We start from the raw sequence: 10,202 nt of genomic DNA on the forward strand, positions 1-10,202 counted from the left end.
AATGTCAGGACATCTGTCCATGAACTGAATCTGAAGAGAAAGTGGGTCATGCAGCAAGACAACAACCCTAATTACACGAGTCGCTCTACCAAAGAACGGTTAAAGAAGAATAAAGTTAATGTTTTGGAATGGCAAAGTCAAAGTCCTGACCTTAATCCAATAGAAATGTTGTGGAAGGACCTGAATCAAGCAGTTCATGTGAGATGTGAGATAAATTATGTCCAATTTTATTAGATATTTTTGCAATTTTTATATAATTGATTACCGTATTTCAGGAAATGTATCCAATGGTAAATATAGCTATAAAGTAAATAGTTGCATGAATTAGGATTAGTGATGGAAAATCACTCTGTTACAGAATGCTGATCGCGATTTTCAAATTAAGACAGTAGGAACATAACAATAAGAGCAATACTGAAACATTATGTGACACTTCAATGTTCTCTAGTTTTAGTACCAGAGGTCCTCAGCACTGTATAGTCATGTATACTGTATATATTACAGGAACAGGACACAACAAATCCAGCCATGTTGCTGATTTGGGCCATGTTTGCCTCCTCCAACCAGCCAGAATTGCTTCAAAGCCACAATGTGGACTTTGCTCCAGGATCCAACCTAGCAGGAGAAGGCTTTGACATCACCACCATGCAACGGAAAGGGGCCTTTGTCCTTGACATGAGCTCCTGGCTCCAAAAGTTGGGATAAATTCGCACCTTTAATATCTGTATACCATGTTGATATTTCTGTAAAGCTGCTTTGAGACAATGTCTATTGTAAAAAGCGCTATACAAATAAAATTGAATTGAATTGAATTGAATTGAAAAGGACAAGTCCTGCACTCTGTGTAAAAACCCCTACATGGGAGGTAAAACCCAGAAGACCCCAGTTTCTGCGGTGGACTGGAGACCATCTCAGAAGTGCAGAATGAAGTTGTCCAGCTCTGTCTACCAGTCCAGCGAGGCCCTGGTCAGTGCCAGCACCTCCAATATCAAGAACAACTGGAAGTTAGGCTTGCAAATAACCACTCCCAAAGTCCAGGGATCACTGATACTGGCAGGCAGTAACTCCAAGCTGGCTGAGTATTCAATGGAGAAAACTAAAAAAGACAAGTTCAGCTTCACCAGCCATGATGTCTCATGTGCACATTACAAGTAGGATGAAAATTTGTTTTGAAAAAGCCATGTATTTATTTATATTTAATTATACAAATACAGCATCATTTATCTTTCTTTTTTTGCGTCCTGCTTTATGGTCTGTCTTCTAGATATAGAGTTTCAGGCAGTCCACTCCTGCACCAAGAGCTAATCAATTAATTCGGACGTCTGCCTGAGTTATACAATGAGTCATCAAAGTACCTCTACTACAAGCTTATTGACAAGTTTGGTACTCATTATATCACAAAGGTGAATGAGATAATAGATTTCCACAATAGACAATGCAGTAGACTCGTCCATCTCAGATTTAAAGTACTGAAAAATGAATATAACTTCACAGTTCTAGAATGAATACCTGTGTGCAGGTGACTCTGGGTGGAGAGGTTCGCTCTGTGACCAGCATCAAGGAGTGCGAGGCGTCCCTGCAGGGTCTGAGTGTGGATGAGGTGAAGATGTGTCTGGATGTGGAGGCTTCTGTCAGTATGGGAATAGCCGCAAATCTGAAGGCCGAGGCTCATCACTGCAAGCAGGCCAAGGACAAGGCTCTGAGCAAAAAGAGCTTTTCTAGCATCTTCAGTGACAGGTTTGTACAGCCCCTCTCTCTCTCTCTTGCTGTGTGTAACCTAATTATTGTTGATATTATTACAAATCCCTGTCGATAAAGAAGGTGCCTGTACGAGCACTTAGTTCAGCTGGTTAAATTACTTCAAATATATATAAAACATTAGATTATTCCAAAAAACATTTCTCTCATCCCAAAAGGGAAACAAATGTGATTGGTGGCCACACTCAGAGTGTCGACCTCTTCTTCTCGTCAAATAACGACCCAAAGGCCTATAAGGAGTGGGTCTTATCTCTGCCTGCTCACCCTGATGTGCTTTCCTACTCACTCGAGCCCCTTCACGAGCTGCTGCCAGCGACACAACAAAGCCGAGCGCATTTGCACACTGCCATCAAGGACTACATCCTCCAGAGGGCTCTGTTGAAAAACTGCACAAGCCCATGTAAGATCGGTGTGAAGACCAACCCCAAGGAACCGTGCAGCTGCCACAACAAACCAGATGTGGTCCTCAACTGCTGCCCAATTCAGAGAGGATTTGCTGAAGTCACCATAACTGCAATCAAAGCCACAGGTTTATATGGAGATTACTGGACTCAGACATATGCATTCATCAGGATCTCCTCAACGGACAGATCAACAGAGGCCAGACGTCCGTGATCCTGCATGACGACTCACCTATTTGGAACCACCAGTTCCACCTTGGAACTGTGGACCTTACTCAATTCAGCACTGTGAAGATGGAGGTGTGGGACGAGGACAGTGATTCATATAACGACCTTCTCAGGGCATGCAATGCTCCACTGAAATCTGGTTTGAAGAATGATGTCTGTGCGCTGAATCACGGAGTTCTCTATTATAAAGTGTAGGTGAAGGGTGTTCGCGGTTTGGCTGGTTCTTCGTGCATGGAGTACAAGCCCTCTCCCATGGATGCACACTTGGAGAAAGTGTACATCTCCCGGAATGCTCGCCCGATTCCCAGAGGTATGCTGCTGGAGATGGGAGTGCTCCTCGATGAGCGTATTCCCCGCTTCAACCAGAGCAACATTCGCAAAGCTAAAGGTCTTGAGTTGTAGACCAGTTGTGTTCTTTGTGCATATTCACACCAGTTATCATGCTGTTTAAAGCAGAATAAGTGCACATATTATTGACACATTATTACTAAACCTTTCCTGCTCATTTGTGCTGTCATTGTCTTTTATTTCAAGCCTAATAAAAGTCTCATGAAGCGAAATATTGCTACAATTGTGTAATTTGTAAATTGCATATTCACACCTGCTATTATAATGCTTAAAGTATTTACACATAATATTCATTTGTGCTGCCCTTGTGTTTTTTAAAAAGCTTAATAAAAGTGTCATGAAGCACAATATTATGTAAATATTGCTGATAAAAACAGACACTGTGTGGCATGGCCAATAAATGTATGTTACATTTGCAAATTTTAAAAAGCATCAAGAAAACCTCCTCAAAAAAAAACCCCACAACACCAAGCACCAAATTCACTGATAAAACACAGACAGTCCCCTCCAAAAGTATTGGAATGGCAAGCCCAATTCTTTTGTCTTTGCTATACACTGAAGACATTTGGGTTTGAGAGGAAAAAGATCAGAATTTCAGCTTTCATTTGGTAATATTTACATCTAGACATGTTAAACAACTTAGAACATGGCACCTTTGGTGGCAGACCACACAATTTCAACATCACAACAAACCTTAATGTTGACTTGACAAAGCCAGTCCGAAAGTTTGAAAATGTTTCATAAGCTTGGAGATAGTTTGAATTTGAAAGAAAGAAAGAGTGATAGATGAAAGAAAGAAAGAAAGAAAGAAAGAAAGATAGATAGAAAGAAAGAAAGAAAGAAAGGAGAAGATGGAGAGATAGAGTGAAATAGGTAGATAGATAGACAAAGTGAGTGTTACTAGTAGACAGAGATGGAGTGAGAAAGTATTTCTCATAGAAATATAGATGGAGAGATATAGTGATACGAGTAGACAGATGGAAACAGTGTTAATCATAGAAAAACAGAAGGAGTGAGGGAGTCATACAGGTAGATTGATAGAAAGAAATATAGAGAGAGTGAAATATGGGAAGAAAGAACAGGAAAATAAAGACAAAGATAAATAAAAAGAAGAGTGTTAATGGTAGAAAGATAGATGAGTGAAGGAGTGTTAATTGTGGAATGACAGATGAAGAGTGTGATTCAGATAGAAAAAGAGATGGAGTGACTGAGTGAGATAGATAGATACATACATACATACATACATACATACATACATAGATTATAGAGATGTTTTATCTTCTGATCAGTTAGAATAAAAAGAGTTTGGTAGAAGTAGCTTGAAAGCTCAAGGAGTTATAAAAGTCAGAAATTCTGAATGGAAGTCAATAGGAATTTTGACCACTTTGAGCTTCCGTAACGAGAAAATCGTAATTCCAATTAGTTAGATCAGAGGAGAAGCGTGTAGAAATTTTGGATCTCATAATAATAATAATAATAATAATAATAATAATAATAATAATAATAATACAGTTTGTTGCATATTTCTTTTGTATTGCTTTTCCAGACTTGTAGCACAGCTTCCTTCAGTTGTTGTTTGTTTCAGGGGGTTTTTCCCCTTCAGTCTCCTCTTCAGGACGTGAAATGCTGCTCAACTGGATTAAGGTCTGTTGATTGACTTGACCAGTCTAAAACCTTCCACTTTGGGTCATTGTCTTGCTGATAGAGTTCCACAATTAGAATGGATGCATTAGATTTGGATGCATTTCTCTGTAAACTGTCAGACAAAATGTTTCTGTAGACTTCTGAATTCATTCTGCTGCTACCATCATGAGTTACAACAGCGATAAAGATTAGTGAGAATGTTCCAGAAGTAGCCATGCAAGCCCAAGCCATGACACTACCTCCACCATGCTTGACTGATGAGCTCTTATGTTTTGGATCATGAGCAGATCCTTTCTTTCACTACACTTTGGCCTTTTCACCACTTTGGCAGAGGTTAATCTTGGTTCCAGAACTTTTCTGGTATCCTGAATATAAATTCCATATCCTGAATATCTTAATTCCAATCTGGCCAATCTGATTCTTACTGCTGATGAATGCTTTGCATCTGGTGGTATGGCCTCTATATTTCTTCTCCTGAAGTCTTCTGCAAATGGTGGATTGTGATACCTTCACCCCTGCCCTATGGAGGTTGTTGGTGATGTCAATATCTGTTGTATTGAGGTTTTCCTCTCATACACTGTGCATCAGCTTCTACAAGTTGTATTATATGATATGATAATGATTATCATTATTATGAATTCTATTTTTGTGAGAAAAACATAAAAATATTGCAGTTCTTTCCAAAGCTGCCAAAGAAACTCATGGTATATAAATTACCTGTAGTTTGAAGCATCAAGCGCTTCATGTTTTTTCACAAGATTTACAAAGATCCTTTTTAGCTGCGTCATTGTCAGCACCTCTTGATTTACAATTTGTCACGTAATGGAGGCTGAGACGGAAGCAAGTGCAGGTATGGCAGTTTAATCAAACAATATGAAGTACAAAGGATCAGTCAGAAAACAAAGTACAAGGCAGGCTAGGGTAAAATGATCAGGCAAACAGGCTAAACTAGGCAGAACAGAGAATTGAGGTCAATGGGGTACACGAAGTCCATGATCAGAAAAGCAAAACACCAGATAAAGCTTGGAAATACGACACAGACTAAGCAACTGAGCGCAATACTCCACAAAGGTATTGTGTAGAAGCAGTCTCTTTATAGTGTAGTTGTGAGTGCTGTGAATTGGATGCAGGGGTGCGTGATTAGAATGAATGTGAGTGTTCTGGGAATTGCAGTCCATGGCAGCCAGGTTTGTAGGCCGCAGTGCAGGATGGGAAATGTAGTCACTGGTTTGCTGTGATATGACAGAACCCCCTCCAACCGGTCGCTTCTACTGAAGTGCCAAAATATACTCCCTCCGCCAGCGCTCCTGGGGGAGGGAGTATATAATGTCTTCACAGCCCCTCAGGCTCCAATGCACGAATTGGCCGACAAGTAGCAGGTTTCTCAAGGAGCCAAGGAGCAGACATGAGGCTGGGGCTGGTTTGCCGGGGTCATTAGGCGAGATCCAGGCTTGGGAATTTGTGTCGTCAGCTTTAGATGGGGGCTTGACTTGGTGGGCTGTCTCGTCTGCCTTTCTTGAGTGTGGAGCGACTTCCTCAGCAGAGCAGGAAGGCAGAGCAACGTCTTCAGCGGAGCAGAAAGGCAGAGCAACGTGCTCAGTGGAGTAGAAAGGCAGATCAATGACCTCAGTGGCATATTGAGCGTAGTGGCATCCACGGCAGAGTAGGGAAGCAATGCGGAGCTCTTGGCTGCAACAGGAGGGGGAGAAACTTCCTCAGTTGAACAGGGTGGCTGAGTGGCATCCTCAGCTGTAGTGGGATGCTGAGTGGCGTCCTCAGTCACACAGAGAGTCTGAGCGTAGTTCTCCAACAACTTTGCAGGCTGAACTTGGTTGGCTGTGTCAGCAGACTCAAGCATATGCAGAGCTTGGTTGGCTGTGTCGTCAGTCTCAGCCATGAGGAGAACTTGGTCGTTCATGACGTCTGCTTTAGGCATGAGCAGAACTTCGTTGTCCATGTCAGCAGACTCAGGCATGAGCAGAACTTGGTTGGTCATGACATCGACTTCAGGTGTGAGCATAACATGCTTGGTCATGATGTCGACTTCAGGCGTGAGGAGAACCTGGTTGGCCGTGATGTCAGTTTCAAACGTGGCGTGTAAAGTCACATCATCGATCTCAGACTGGAACGTGGTGTGAGAGGCCATCTCTTCAACGTCGGACTGGAACTTGGCTTGAATGGTCGTCTCTTCGACCTCGGACAGGAACTTGGCTTGAGAGGTCGTCTCTTCGACCTCTGGCAGGAACTTGGCTTGAGACGTCATCTCTTCGACCTCGGACAGGAACTTGGCTTGAAAGGTCGTCTCTTCGACCTCTAACAGGAACTTGGCTTGAGAGGCCGTCTCTTCGACCTGGGACAGGAACTTGGTGTGAGCAGAGCTTGGGTTGGCTGTCTCTTCGACCTTGGACAGGAACTTGGCTTGAGAGATCACCTCTTCGTCCTCAGACAGGAACTTGGCTTGAGAGGCCGTCTCTTTGACCTCGGACTGGAACTTGGCTTGAGAGGCTGTCTCTTCGACCTCAGACTAGAACATGGCTCGAGGGGTCGTCTCTTCGACCTCGGACAGGATCGTGGCTTGAGAGGCCGTCTCTTTGACCTCTGACAGGAACTTGGCTTGAGAGGTCGTCTCTTCGACCTCGGACAGGAACTTGGCTTGAGAGGTCGTCTCTTCGACCTCTGACAGGAACTTGGCTTGAGAGGCCATGTCTTCGACCTCGGACAGGAACTTGGCTTGGGAGGCCGTCTCTTCGACCTCTGACAGGAACTTGGCTTGAGAGCCCGTCCCTTTGACCTGGGAGAGGAACTTGGTGTGAGCAGAGCTTGGGTTGGCCGTCTCTTCGACCTCGGACAGGAACTTGGCTTGAGAGGCCGTCTCTTCGACCTCGGACAAGAACGTGGCTCAAGGGGTCGTCTCTTCGACCTGGGACAGGAACTTGGTGTGAGCAGAGCTTGGGTTGGCCATCTCTTCGACCTTGGACATTAACATGGCTCGAGGGGTCGTCTCTTCGACCTCGGACAGGAACTTGGCTCGAGGGGTCACCTCTTCGACCTCGGACAGGAACGTGGCTCGAGGGGTCATCTCTTCGACCTCGGACAGGAACTTGGCTCGAGGGGTAGACTCTTCGACCACAGACAGGAACTTGGCTCGAGAGGTCGTCTCTTCGACCTCGGACAGGAACTTGGCTCGAGAGGTCGTCTCTTCGACCTCGGACAGGAACTTGACTCAAGAGGTCATCTCTTCGACCTCGGACAGGAACTTAGCTCGAAAGGTCATCTCTTCGACCTCGGCCAGAAACGTGGCTCGCGAGGTCGTCTCTTCGACCTCAGATAGGAACTTGACTTTATGCTGGAGTTCTGTAGATGAGACTATTTCGTGGGTCTCTTGCTGGAGCTCGGGAGATGATGTTGCCATGTTGACCTCTGGCTGGAGCTCTGTAGATGAGACCACCTCATGGATCTCATGCTAGAGCTCTGGGGATGAGACAGGAGTGTGGGTCTCATGTTGAAGCTCTGCAGGTGAGACCACCTTGTGGGTCTTAGGCAGGAGCTTTGGGGAGGAGGTCACTCACTTTGCCTGCTCATAATAGGTGGTGAACGGCAAGTCAGGTTTATCTATGAGGCAGGCCTTCTCTAAACACTCATCCAGGTTGGGGGCTGACTCTGGACTCCCAAACTTCTTAATTAATAGTCCATATTAATTAAGTTATTTTAGTTATTAATTGAGTTATATTGTGCAAACCCTTGGATTCTGTGCGGGCCAGACACTCCGCCCACTGGCGGGCTTGGCCTACGAGCCGGGAGAGTATGAAGCCTAGCCCTGCTTCTAATTAGGCTTGGGGTGCGCCAGGCTCAAAAAATGCAATTGGCATTCAAAGAGGAAATACTCACAATCCATTGTATGGCTCTAGGGGATCCGTGGCAACCCACTGAGGAAGCTTAATAGAGTTGAGTCTCAGTATGGTGTTCCTTACTGCCTTGGCGTGATGTCTACTCAGTCTTCCTGCTGCATCCATGGTTAGGCATAGTATTCGGTCATATATTCCACGTAATGAAGGTTAGGATGGATGCAAATGCAGATAAGAGTTTATTAGAGAGAGGCAGGCAAATAAATCCAAATCGTGAGACAATAGCATGATCAAAATAACAGGGAATGGGACAGGCGATCAACAAACAGGCATAAACGAGGCAAGGCAAGAATCGAGAACAAGTAACAAGAAACTAGATCAAAAACCATGAATCAATACGAGGAACAAGGTACAACCGCTTGGTATGGGGATAACACTGAATACACTACGCAAAGTCATGGTGTTCAAAAAGTCTCTTATATAGCGTGGAGTGAGTGAGTGTGAGATTGGCAACAGGTGTGTGTGTGTGATTAGAATTCCGGAGAAGGTGAATGTGTGTGTGTGTTTGTGGGGGGGGGGAGTGTAGTCCATGGCGGCCATGTTTGTAGGCCGCAGTGCAGTATGGGAAATGTAGTCACTGGTTTGCTGTGATATGACACTCATATAGACACTTACACACATTGTTTTCCTGCTCAGCATCAGAGCATGTTACTGTATTAGTTTCAACACCTTTACTGGTTTAAAAAAAAATCTGCGTATATCCATTTTCCCTCACACTGACTGTGAGCTAGTGTTTGGCAGAATTGACAGACTGTCAGCCAATAAGACACAAGTGTTTCCACGTATTTTCCCGTAAAGCCTGTCTGATTGGTCACGCCTCCATTCACTGAAGATTTAAAATTACAGACGGTCTTCTTTTACTGACGTTCAGTTACGTCGTGACGAATCGCTCCAAGTGGAGAATTATTCGGGGCTAAGGAAAAAATATTTGTGGCAAAACATGATTTATTTTAAAAATACATTTTACTTAATATTGTTTTCTTAACAATAAATTTGTAATGCTACTTGCAATTACATAATTATATTGACATCAGTAACTGTAATCAAATTACATACATTTAAAATGTAATTCATTACATTACTGTGTTATCAGAAAAAGAAATTAGAATACAGTAGCGCGTTATACCCAACTCTGCCCTTGAGTAGTCCATTCATTCTACCGCAATAATTTACTTACAAAGCAAAGTTATTGCTTGTTAGCAGTAGCCAACTAGCTATCTCAATTCCCTGAACATACCATTATCTAGTGAGCACCCCCTGCTCCCCCAATTCCACCTTTCTCTCCCCATTTCCCTTCCCTCCCAATTGTCCATGATAGTCGTTGTAGTTTTTCAAATTTTATGTCCACATGGAAAATACGTAATCAGGAAGGATCTCCAGTATTCAGTAACTCAGGAAATCTCACTGCAGAACCCGCTGCATGATCGGCATAAGATGTGAGTAGTCATGTTTACAGCAGATGTATTGATGATTAAATTTTAGGTTTAGATCAGAGTGTCCCTTTAAAGTAGCACTTTATAATTTTAAAAAATGAGTTATGGTACTCTTAGTCCCTGGCCTATTGAACAAGCATGAGATTGTGCTTTTGATAGAGACTATAAAACAATTCTGTACATCATGCTGGATATGGGTGTCTGCTAAATGCCATCAGTGCAAATGTAGTCCATACTGTAAAGGCTCAGGATTAATATACGATAAATATCTTTACATGTACAAGCTTCAATTCTTTCAACACAAACTCAGAAGTAACATGCTGGTGTCACTTTGGAATTTGAGAACTGCGATATGGGGTTTTCATTTTGTCAGCTTGTGGGAAGACATGTCCACCACATCGTTTAACTCTCTCAGACAACTTTAACATTATTTCCTGTTTTTTTTAACCTGTCATTATGTTATTGACGTATTCATAGACCTATAA

General features: G+C 43.3%; 1 pseudogene; it reads left to right on the forward strand.

Moving 5' to 3' along the window:
* On the forward strand, nucleotides 1-2,804 carry LOC128604016 (perforin-1-like; annotated as a pseudogene).
* The last annotated feature ends 7,398 nt before the right edge of the window (nucleotides 2,805-10,202 follow it).

Source organism: Ictalurus furcatus, chromosome 2 (genome assembly GCF_023375685.1).
Source record: "Ictalurus furcatus strain D&B chromosome 2, Billie_1.0, whole genome shotgun sequence".
In the NCBI taxonomy this organism is placed as follows: Eukaryota; Metazoa; Chordata; class Actinopteri; order Siluriformes; family Ictaluridae; genus Ictalurus; species Ictalurus furcatus.